This window comes from Nelumbo lutea, chromosome 2 (genome assembly GCF_056320005.1).
Source record: "Nelumbo lutea isolate HS-2025 chromosome 2, American lotus-T2T, whole genome shotgun sequence".
In the NCBI taxonomy this organism is placed as follows: Eukaryota; Viridiplantae; Streptophyta; class Magnoliopsida; order Proteales; family Nelumbonaceae; genus Nelumbo; species Nelumbo lutea.
Genome location: NC_142685.1, coordinates 93424128 through 93436711, shown reverse-complemented (window position 1 = coordinate 93436711; position 12584 = coordinate 93424128). Strand labels below are relative to the sequence as shown.

Below are 12584 nucleotides of genomic sequence, written 5' to 3'. Positions count from 1 at the left end.
CTATTAGTGATGCCAACCAAACCTTTATTGTCACTCTCTATTTCTAACTTAGTGATCCCATGTTGGAGGAAAAAGTTGAGGTCTTCAAGAAAAGCCAAGAACTCAGTTTGTATGGAGGTAGCATAACCATAGAAATCATAGAAAGCAAAGAAAAAATCTCTAGAGGCATCCCTAACAATTCCACCCCCACCATTATCACCTGGGTTCCCTTGACTAGCTCCATCTACAATCAATTTATATCAATAATGGATTGGAAATTTCCAAGGATACCCATCTGATTTTTCCTTCATTTAACATACTTGGCTATTATAATATTAAGAGCTTAGAGCACAACGTTGCTAGAGCTAGCATTGAGAGGAGGATTTTAAAGGGAACTAATATTGATCAATCGCTTCTTAACTCTTAAAAGTTAAAACCAGCATATAGATGATTTACCTCCAAAGACTCTCTTACACCTCCCCTTCCAAACAATCCATAGAATGAGGCATGGGGTGATACCAATTAAGTAGTCAACTTGAGAGTCAGATTTTCACTGCTGCCACCATCTTCCCACCCGATTGCCAATATGTTATGAGGGTTTAATGTGAATGTTAATTAAATGAGAGAAAAAATTCCAAACTTTTTGGGCTATAACCCTTCTTGCAAACAAGTGATGAAAGGATTAAGATTTATGGCTACCATGACAACAACATTTTGAAACTTATACCATGCTACATGGATAAATCATCAGTCGAAGAGCACCATTCATAAAACACCACACAAACATAGTGATTCTAGTAGGCATGCCTTTTCTCCAAACAAAACTTTACCAATCAATTACAAGATCATGACTTCTAATTATCCCCTATGCCGAACTAAGAGAGAAGTGACCATTCATGTTAACCGATCATCCACATATTCAATAAAGCATTTAGCTTCCTTGATTCGATTCATGATATAAGATGGAATATTCTAATTTGTATCAAAGCTCCATGACCCATCATAATTGAGAACCTATTTGAGAGAAAAATCATCAACTTTTGCCACCTCCATATTATTTATTTAGGGATGCAAATCCAATCAATTATCATACCAAAATGACATATTGTTTCTTCCCACAATCCATTGGCAATGAGATAATGCAATTTGCTTAAGGCTTATCATCTCATTTCAGACCCTAATACAAGTTCTTGACAAAGAAAGGAGTGGGAGAAGAGTATCATTTGTGTACTTTGAGTGATTGGAGTGGGCCCAAATATTGTTATTTGACATTAATCTATACCAAGCTTTAATTTGTAAGGCCATTATTATGTTAAGAATCGCTCCTAACCCGAGGCCGCCTTCATTGGTTCGTTTGCACACTTTACACCAACTTGTCCATTGCATCCTAGAACCAAAATCTGAAGCACTCCAGAAAATATTAATGTCATCCACAAAAGACTAAGGTCAAGATTGGAGTTAGCTAGTAGAAAAAGAAGGCACAAGCAAGAGGCCTTCAGTCCAGGCTATAGGGAAAAAGCCCCAAAAGAAGTGAGCAATGAGCCTAACACCGATAGGGGTGAGCAAGAAAAACCAAAAAACCAACTGAAATCAAACCAAAAATCAGGTTAACCAAATCAATTGGTTCGGTACTTTTAAAATATCAAAGGTACTGGTTCAATTTCGGTTAACCAATATAGAAAATCAACAGCTAATTGAACCGGCCGATATACATATATTTCTATATACTTTACCTATATTTTTGTATATTATATTTATTTTTTATATATTTAATATTTTCTATATATTATAAATTAATAAATATGTATTTTATATAATATATAATATATTATTTATAATTTAAAATATAATATTATATATATATTTCCAGCTTTTATTATATATTTGTATATTTTTATAATATATATTATAAATATAAAAAACCAAAAAATCGATGAACCAAACTGATGGTTAACCGAATGGCTTCAATTTGGTTTCAGTTACTAATTTTCCAAAAATCGATAATACCAGTTCGGTTTCAAAAATAGGCCCACGGCTCAATTAATCGAACCATGAGCACCCCTAGACACTGAGAGAGTCATAAATGGAGGTGAGGGATCCTCGGTTGCCAGACCCTAGACCATTATAATTATTGCTAAGAATCTCCAAAATCTAGAGAAAAACACTTCCATCTTTTGCCAGTATTGATTTAAGGTGATGTTATCGGGTCTTAGGTACTAATATCCCTAAGACCCTCACCTGTTGCCTCTTTCTCTCAATTTAGAAAAAGCTAACAACATATGTTCTCTAAGGTCTTAGAACTTCTAACAACCTAGAAATTACAAATTCAAGCTAAAAGATGGAGTGAAAGGTTTACCTTTTGTGTATAACTTTGTTATTGAGATTCTAGCAATTGAATTGAACAGAAGAGTGCTTAAATGAGCTTAAGAGAAATTGAAGCTACCAAATGCTTAGGGATTTCTTACAAATCTTATATTTGAAATATAGTGAGCAAATTTGGAGTTTCAGGTTTAAATGTTTGGAGCTCTCTCAGGAATGGGGCACATATAGGGGTTGGGAATGCTTCTTGGCTCTCTCTCCTCTATTTTTTCCCTCTAAAAAAATTTGTCCCTAGAGCTTGAGGTAGGTTTCTATTTATAGAGAAAAGAAGGAAAATAGGTCTGAAATTTTCCCAATCGAAGAGCCTGGGCTTCAAGAGAGTCTTCTCATAAAAAAGGCTAAAGATTTTCAAAGAAAAATGTGTTCAGTTAAGCTTCTCTTTTTGGTGAAATGATTTTCCTCGATTTGGGGTTTATTTTCATGTGTTTTGTGCTTCCAATGAGGTTTTGGGGAATGCCTTTCATTGTAGTCTCATATTTGGGGCAATCAGTAGAGTGAAATGTAAATTTGACTTATTATAAATGCTATTTTATCCTTTCCTAGCTTCAAGTGGGGGTACCTTTGGGTTTTTAGGCTTTTTAAGTCTATTAAGCTGATTTTTTTTGTCCAAGTGTTTGAATAGGTTAAGTATGGGGCTGACATCATCCACCACCTTTTTGAGGTCTCAAGTTTGGACAGATGAAGTGGTAATTTAATCCAGTACGTCAAAATGAAATCTTTCTAGTTCAATGGTTAAACGTGTAAATTAGGTCATCAAATTTGATGTGCTAGGGTTTTTGGGTCTCTGAACATAGAGGTGAGGTTTGATTAGTCAAATAAGATTAAGATGATGAAGATCCATGGTTGCTAAGCTCTGACCAATGAGATTTACTGAAATAGATTCTTTGTTCGATGCTAGGTCAAATAAGAGAATTTTGGAATAAAATTTGGTGGGTGAATATTTTTAGACATCCTAAATCTGATGAGAGTGATGGATATTTAATCAAAGGTATGAATTAAAAGATTTAGTTCAAGTCCAGGCTTTGCTTATGGTTTTCAATTAATAAGGAAGCTTGAAATAGAATCTTACTTTTTAATAATCAAATGGAGGAGTTTGGTTGTCAAATTTGATCTACTAGTGTTTTTTGGGTTATGGACACAATGGTGAGGTTTGGATGGTCAGATAAGACATGGATGGTGAAGATCATGATTAGTATTTTCAAATCAACTAGATTTGCTGAATTAGAATCTTATATTGATAGTGGGTCAAAAGAGGGAATTTTGAGATGAGATTTGTTGTTAGGCATTTTTGAATGTCCCGAATATAATGGAAAAGGTAGATCTACGATCAAATATGTGGATTGAAGGATTTGGCATAGATCAAGGTTTTAGCTTATGACTCATTAACCGATGAGTGGGTCGAAAATGGAATCTTGTTTATTTTAGGGGAAATGAAGGAATTTAAGGATGAATTTGGTGGGGTTTTATTTTGTAGATTTCAGACATGGGAAATTACTTTTTGTGTGATTTAATCATACAAGTCAAATTAGAATCTTTGTTGATCGAATGGTTAATCGAGAGAATTTTGAGTTGAAATTTGACGTGTGGGCATGGATTGAAGTGAGGAGTCAGGTGGATGGTCCAGATCTAATAAAGAATTTGTTGTTCTTAGTTGTTTGGCTCTATTTATTTAGGGCTGTTGAAATGAAATATTGGGTTTTTTGAGGTTGATCATTGTAGATTTGAGGTGGGATTTAGGGGTTGATCGTATCTTAACATCCTTTAGGCAATGAATGTGTTGTATTTGGATTTGTGGAGTCAAGGTTTCAACATCACGTAGATTGGGACCGCTAAAAGGGAGGTTGGTGTGATGAACAATGGAATTTAGGGTTTGGTTATGAAATTTAACGTATAATTAAGCTTTATTTCCTGAGTTTAGGGATCGTGTCCAATCAGATGTTTTATGTTAATTTCAATGTTCTCGTTTGTCATATGGATTGTGTCAGAAAAAGGAATTTTGGGTTTTGGTTTTGGTAAGTCTTAGGTTAATCTGGTTATGTTTTCAAGTTTTAGGGCCTAAAAAGATAGTACAAAGAGGTAGGGTGAAGGGATTGAGAAAAAATTGGTGCTGAAAACAATGTTAACGTTTTATTTTTTCAACCAAATAAAAGAGCAAAATAAGGTTTTCAAAAATTTAAATGGATCAAGTGATGTCCCATGTTAACATTTCTTAATGCTCAGATCGAGAGGAGTACAAAAATAAATATGTAGAGTGCAAATTGAGCCTAAGGCTTTACTCATGGAGGGTATGTTTGAGTCCAAAGGGATCTCTCCACAATGCATATTTAAGTCCAATTTAAAACCTTATGGGTATGGGTATGCTTAAGTCATTTTAGGAAAACTCGATAAGTTTAAGTCTTTTACTGTTAATATTGTTGTGTGAAAATTATGTGTGTTGTTTTTCATTGAAAGTGTAGGGTGGAGTGGGCAGGAGATCCGGGGTACTCAATACTTTATTAATATGTAAAGTTTGTGAGTGTTGAGCGGATCCTTTGGCCTTCTCTTTTGTTTATGTTCTCCTCTCTCCAACTATACTCTATACACTTTGGTTTATTAGTATGCAAAATTCAGTTACCTTTGAAGCTAATTAATATTTATCACTCATGTTGTTACTTTCTGACTAATAAATTTAGTTGTTTCTCAAACAAATTTCAATAGAGGATAGACAGGAAAAGCAAAGAAATAGCCCTTAAAAAATAAGATTTCTTAGAAAAAAAAAACAAAACGAGAATTCATGTAGTAGATAATGGTGAGAAGAGGTTATTAAATTAGAAATTACAATTTCTTCCTATCAAAATAGGAAATTCACATTCATATTGTAAAAATCTAAACAACAAATCATACAATAGAGCAAAAGCTAATTCTTAAGAATGTCCAAGCAAGGATGACAGATAAAGTTGAAGCTTTAACAATCATCGCCCATTGTTCAATGATATTGCAACATGACCCCTCAAACTGCTGTCACACTCCGCAGTGCTGCAATTTTGTAAATTTGATTGCTCACCAAGCAAATACTCTGCTTCTTCATGAATATGTTCAACCCATGGATGGTTGTCGAAACCCCTGAACCCTTCTAGCTCCCTGGCTACTTCCTTCATCGTGGGCCTTTCCTCTCCCTTCATACTTAGGCATCTGCATGCAAGCTTTGTGACTTCACAAAGTTGATCCTTGTCAGCCTCATGTAACACTCTGTCTTCCAAAATATTCAAAATATCATCTTCTTTCATCAAATTCATGAAATGTATAGCCAAATTCTTCTCTCTTTCGGCTCTGTCCAATTCAAGTGCTTTTCTTCCGGTTAATAGCTCAACAAGAACAACACCAAAACTGTAAACATCACTCTTCTCTGTCAAGTGACTTGTTTGAAAATATTCTGGGTCTAAGTACCCCAATGTCCCTTGTACTAATGTGGTAAGCTGAGTGTGGTCGAGTGGCACTAATCTTGAAGCTCCAAAATCTGACACTTTTGCTTTAAAAAAGTCATCTAAGAGAATATTGGCAGATTTAATATCTCTGTGAATAATTGGAGGAGTGACTGCAGAGTGCAAATGGGCAATTGCTTTTGCAGTTTCTGTAGCAATCCTTAAACGATTGTCCCATGAAATGGACGATTTGTCACCTTCATCATGAATATGATGGAATAAGGTCCCATTAGTAATGAATTCGTATACTAACAATGGAACTTCAGAATCTAAGCAACAACCTAAAAGCTTGACTACATTCTCATGCTCAATCTGAGAAAGAATAACCACCTCATTGATGAATTGCTCAACCTGACTTTCATCAACTATTTTGGATTTCTTAATGGCAACTATCTTATTATTTGGTAAAGTTCCTTTATATACTGTACCATAGCCACCGCGACCTAGGATCAGACTCTTGTCATAGTTGTGGGTTGCTTTCTCGAGTTCCTCTTCAGTAAATTCTACATTTGCATCATGTGAAGAGAGCAATTGCCTCAACAAGAGACCTCCATTTTGCTGAAAAAAGTTTTCTTTGCGTTTCTTTTGCCTTCTATGTTGGATTCCCCAATACAGCCAAGAGCTAACAAATAGTAGAAACAAGATGCCAAAACCAATTCCTACATGGAAAAGAAATTATTTAGTGAAAAAAGTACAATTATAAAATTTGTAAATACATTACCAAACCCACGTAAGCAAATGATAAATATTTAACAAAGAAAAACATTTATCCTTCCCTGTAATGAATCATATACATAATATACAAGAATAAACAATTAGCAGTGCTGCTCCAAAAAAAAAAAAAAAACTAGAAGTGCAATATATCAGGTTTACGTTGGCCTAGATTGCCCAAGGCATCAACTCGAACTCAACCACTGTTTTGAAAATCGGATTGGATCAGACGGTCGAACTGTTTGACCCAGGAATCAGTCATGTCTCTGGGTCCATTTTTGGATTGGACTGCTTTTAAAAAAAAAATATGTTGAATTGATTAAAAAACCGCTAACCCTGGTCGTTGAACTGCTACACCGCTGGGTTGAGTTAGTTTGCAGATCTCACTTAAAATAAAGGATTAAGAGAGAAGAAATTGAGGCTAGATCTCACTTAAAATAAAGGATTAAGAGAGAAAAGAAATTGAGGCTAGATCTGGCTTTTCAGATCTGAGCTCACAGACATCTGTGTGAGAGAGAGAGAGAGATTGGAGGGGAAGAGAGAAATAAGATTTGAGATTTCAGAAAGAACTGAAATCAATGAACGAGATAGATCTGAAAGGGCTGGAGAGAAACGTCACCGCTGCTATTCCTACCGTCTCTTCCTTCATGCTTCATTTGAAGCTTCCTGATTTGGCAGCCCGAAAAATCTTCCAAGAAGACTTGCCAATATGGTTTTTTTCTTTTTTCTTTTTTTTTTGGGTAAATGTGGTTGTCGGATTTATCTGATAATCAATGAATCAATTTTCCATCTACCCGGGAGACAAACTTTAAGACAGTAAATTGTAGATTATATATTTACCTAAGAAGACTTGTATCAGCTGAGATAGATTCCTCGGAGGAGATGCACAACCACTTCCGTTTCCTCTTCCATCCCCATGAGTACCAGGCGGGCAAGAGCAGATGTAACTCCCAGGCGTATTGGTACAAACCCCGGATGAAGAGCAGTCGTTCATAGTTGGATTCATGCATTCGTCTATGTCTGCAAACCATTTATGAAAAGAAATTTGATTAAACAATCAAAATTCTAGAAATACTCAGTAATTAGGTAAGTTTAAAATATACAAATACCTTGGCATCCGTGATCAAAATAAGGGTTGCCGTGGTAACCTTGAGAACAGTTGCAGAGATATCCCAAACCATTAGGAGAGTTAAAGCATTCGCTGTTCTTACCACATGCATAATTTGGATCACTACTGGAAGCATTTTCACAGGTGTACTTCTCTATTGCCCAATCGAGTACGGCTGGGACCATTTTGTCATTTCTATTATAGAAGCCCATGTAGCCCAAGATATCAGGTACTGAGAAGTTGAACCATTCCGAATCGACCATGAAAGCGTAGCTGCAGGGATTGAAATTCGAGACGTTGGTGTGGTTGTAGAGGCTATAGAGCTCCACCACAAACATCTTGAACCCCTTTTGGATCGAAGTTTGACAACAACCCATTCCTGAGCAAGACCCGTTTCCCAAGCTCTGTTGGTCGCTGCAAACCATTGAGCATCCGGTTGTGAATCCGCGGCCGTCCCGGGTGCCGGTTATGTAGGATCGGATACAGTGTCACAACCTATTGCCGTGAATTTGTTTTTGGTGTCGGAAAAAGTGTAAGGAAGATCTACGAGACCGAAAGAAGAGCGGGCCCTGTTAATACTCCAATCTCTTTCTTGATCGTAGCAATCATAAGTTACGAAGGTTTTGGTGTGCAACTGGCCTAGTGGGGATATATTTAGAATTTCGTAGTTGGTGTTTGATATAAAAGGTTTCGGAGGGGTGAAAGTGTGGTTGCAGGTTACGTCGTACCGCTTTCTGTAACAGTTTGGGTTTCCGAAGCCGAACGGGTAGGGAATGGGGATGTCGCCACATTTTTCCTCGCAGCCGGGCTTCGCCAAGGACACCATCGATGGTGTTGCCGCCTCGGCCTTGCTAATTGGCAACAACAGAAGGAATTGGAGTAGCAGCACAGGCAATGCCATTGTTGCTAATTAGCTAGCAATCCTTATTGTTTTGTTTGAGACTTGGAGAATGCCCATTTGCTAGCTAAACTCATTTATAGGCTTCAAGAGGCAAACATTGTATGGTATCTGAGAAGAAGACTTGGTCAGTCTTCTATATCACGTATTGACTTACAAGAAGACCTGAAAGTTATTATCTCTAGTTTTCCCACGGCAAATGATGGTGCGTAGAAATTTTATGATAATAATATGTGACCATACAAACCCCTATTTGTACCATTCGGATTTGGTGTTCACAAAACCGTCCCCCCACTGTGCATTAATTCACAATATCTCCCGATGAATAAAACTACACAAGGGCCGTGAGGACGGTGGGAGACTTGGAATAATAAATAACAGAGAAACAGAAACAGAGCAGAGAAAAGGTATAGATGTTAATGGAATGTAGGTTCTAGTGATATGTGGATTAACCAGAACCATCTGTATTTTTACCCTTGGATAGAGGAGTTACACTTTCAGTGAAATACAAATTAAGATACAGGTAATGATAGAGGAGTTACACTTTCCGTGAAATACAAATAAAGATACAGGTAATGAACAGGGTACATTCACATTTATACCTTTCCGACCTCTCCCAAACACCTAAAAACCCAAGGAATTGGAATCTCACCCTGAAAACCCTCAAATCTCCAGTTAAATCTATCTGATACCCAATCCAATGGCCCCAATCAACCCCGTCTGCATATTGACCCCCAAATTAGACACTACCATCAAACCCCAAACATCCTAAAATACCTCTGCATAAAATTTTAGCTCAAGATTCCTTCACTTACTCTCTCATCAAATGAAGATTCTATTTCAACAAATCTTATTAGCCTAAATACTCAGAACCCAGATTCCCTCAATTTGAACACATTCAAACTAATCAAACCCCACCATTAAACTCAAGGCCTCTCAAAATACCTACCCATAAAGTTTCAACCCTAGATTTCCCTCTCATCAAACAAAGATTCCATTTCGACTCCTCACGTTAGCCTAAAGCACCCATAACCCATATCCACTTGATCCAAACACATATAAATCAATCCAACTTTACCAATCACCTCAGATTACCCAAAAAACATACCCTATGAAATTGCACCCGAAACCGCCCTTGTTTGCCCCTTGATCACACCAAGATTCCATTTCAAGACTCTCGATTGAATGGATTTAAAATCCTTCTAATCCAGGCCCAGTTGGCCAATCTGACCTCACCAATCACCTCGGACTATCTAAAAACCTACCCTATGAAATTTCACCAAAATCTGCCTTTATTTGCCCCTCCATCACACCAGGATTTTGTTTTGCGGTTCCAAATTAATCACATCAAGCTCTTTCCAGATCTGCCTGATCCGGGCCCATATGGCCCAATCCGACCCCACCAGTCAACTCAGAATGTCCAAAATCCTCACCCTACCAAACTTCAGTCCAAAATAACCCGTTTACCCATCCATCTCGAAAGATTCTGTTTCGACCAATCTTGTGGATCCACACACCCAAAACCCCTCTTTGTAGTTGGACCAATCTCAACCCTCCATTTTTTGGCCCAAATAAATGCAATAACTCTCAGTCGATTTCTGATCATCTGGGCACCCAACCCAACCAATATCACTGTAGGCATGTAATTGAAGAGAGGATGAAGGGGTAAACTAAATTCCCATGTCTAGAGTACCCTTGAGATATTGAAAATCCTTTTAACAGCTGCTCAATGCGTGTCAATAGGTGTATGAAGAAACTATCACACCTTGTTAATAAAGTATGCAATATCAGGCCTTGTAATGGTTACGTATTGTAAGGCCTCACGATGCTCCGATATTCCATAAAATCTAGCAATGTGCTTTCTATCACCTTAGAAAGCTTGCAAGAGGATGGCATGGGTGAGGCAATTGGTTTGATACCTTCCAAATGAACATGCTAAAGTAGATCAACAATATACTGGCGTTGAGATAAGAATAAACCATGAGAAGTACAGGAAGCTTCAATGCCTAAAAAGTAGTGAAGTCGGCCAAGATCCTTTAAGGCAAATGAGAAAGAGGCAATCACTTGTGAAACAGTAGAGGGAGAAGATCACGTAACCAAAATGCCATCAACATAAACTACTACAGAAATAGAGAGCTTGTTCTTATGATAGATGAAGAGTGAGGGATTAGGTTAGGAGCATCTAAAGCCAAGTGCAGCGAGATAGCTATTAAGATGTGAAAACCGGGGCCGTGCAGCTTGCTGAAGGCCATAAAGAGCCTTCTGCAACTTATAAACATGAGTGGACCATGTTGGGTTCTCAAGTCCTTTAGGTTGTTGAACAAAAATATCTTCTTCCACTCTTCCGTTTAAGAATGCATTGTTTATATCCAAATAACATACTTCCCATCCATGTGAAATTGCAAGTGCCAAAACAATACGCATTGTAACCGGTTTTACAATCAGACTGAAAGTATTAGAAAAGTCTACACCCTAAACTTGGGTAAATCCTTGAGCGACAAGGCGAACTTTGTAGTGCTAAATAGGGCCATCACTCTCCCTCTTTATTTTATAGATCCACTTGGTTCCTACTACACTCATGCCTGGATGATATGGTACCAAATGCCATGTATGATTGCTCAACAATGCATCATATTCTTGTTTCATAGCATGGAACTAGTTGTGATCCTTAGCAGCCTTTGAATACGTAGATAGTTCAATTTGAGAAGGAATGATGTATGCAACTAAAGCTTCAGGAAGAGGATGTCGAGAGGAAACTTTAGCAAGGAGATGCTGTAGAACTCATGGACCTGGTAATCATTGTGTGAGTTCATCCATGCTGAGGTGCTGGTACAACTAGAGTAGAAGCCAAGAACTCCCGGATTGCTCGAGTGTGAAGGGGTGGAGTAAGAGAAGATGAGACAATCATAGAAGCATCTGATGCTGATGTGGATGAGTCAATTGGTTCAAGTTGTATGATAGAGGAGGTTGTATCAATCGGAGAAATCGGTGAAGAGCAATCAATCCTTGGTTCAAGAGGAGTGGAAGACAATGTAGATGAGAGATGTGACAGTCTAGAAGCACAACGCACATGTAAAGGAGCAGATATACATCCTGTAGAAGAACACTCATCATTAGTAATAGTAGTAGAAGTAGTAGGGTCCGAGATACCAGGAAAGCATTCCTCATCAAAAACTATGTGACGACAGATACATTCCTATCCACTAGCCACATGACAACACAGCTAACCTTTGTGCGCCCAAATGTAACCAATAAAGATGCATTACTGAGAACAAAATTAATGCAAATTTACCAATCGAAGCAAATGCGCATTAATTATTCTAATTTTCTTTCTCAATAATTAGAATTTGGGTTTCAGGCACCAGAAATGCAGCTGAACTACCACAGCTAGCTATATTTCAGATACCAGAAATGCAGCTGAAATAGGAAGATATTCCAGATAACCACTCTGGAACATGGGTGCTCAACTACCACAAGCTAAACCTCTGCAACCGAAGCATCCCCCAAACGGGCTCTTACAAGCTAAGATAAGGCTGAACCCTCTCCCAAAGTGGGATAACTATGAAAAACTGAAGTCCTATCTATCAGTCCCTGCATGGGGAGCCACTTAAGACCATGATGGATGGCCGATCCTAGCTATCAGTCCTTACCTGTCTGATACAACTGCCTAGCTACCTCAGTAATTTGGGTCCATCAGCAAAAAGAAAGAGATCAGAAATGCAGCTGAAATAGGCCCATGTCTATGTTGATTGAAATGCAGCTGCAACTAAGCATCCACACAAGGCTATGTTGATTGAACCCCTTAGCAGCTGAGATCCAGGACACTTACTTTCCAAAGGACAAAGAGATCAGCTCCTCCACATCCAAAGATTTCTGATGGAACACTCTTCTGTTTCTTTCAGCCCACATAGTGCTGCTAACAGCTGCTGGAATAGAATCCCATACACAGGAAGCTAACTTCAAAGACCTTGCAAAATGTAGTGTTACTAACAAATAATTCTACCAATCGGTTGACAAAATGTAGCAATGACCAGCAGCTCAAATCTTC

The 12584-nt window shown here is 37.8% G+C and overlaps 1 pseudogene across 1 annotated transcript; it reads right to left on the bottom strand.

Moving 5' to 3' along the window:
- Positions 1-5137: 5137 nt before the first annotated feature.
- Positions 5138-8588, bottom strand: LOC148872003 (wall-associated receptor kinase 5-like; annotated as a pseudogene). The gene is made up of 3 exons (XR_016107785.1): positions 7640-8588; positions 7371-7550; positions 5138-6478 (listed from the first exon to the last, which is right to left on the bottom strand). The product of XR_016107785.1 is annotated as a wall-associated receptor kinase 5-like (transcript).
- Between the last annotated feature and the right edge of the window lie 3996 nt (positions 8589-12584).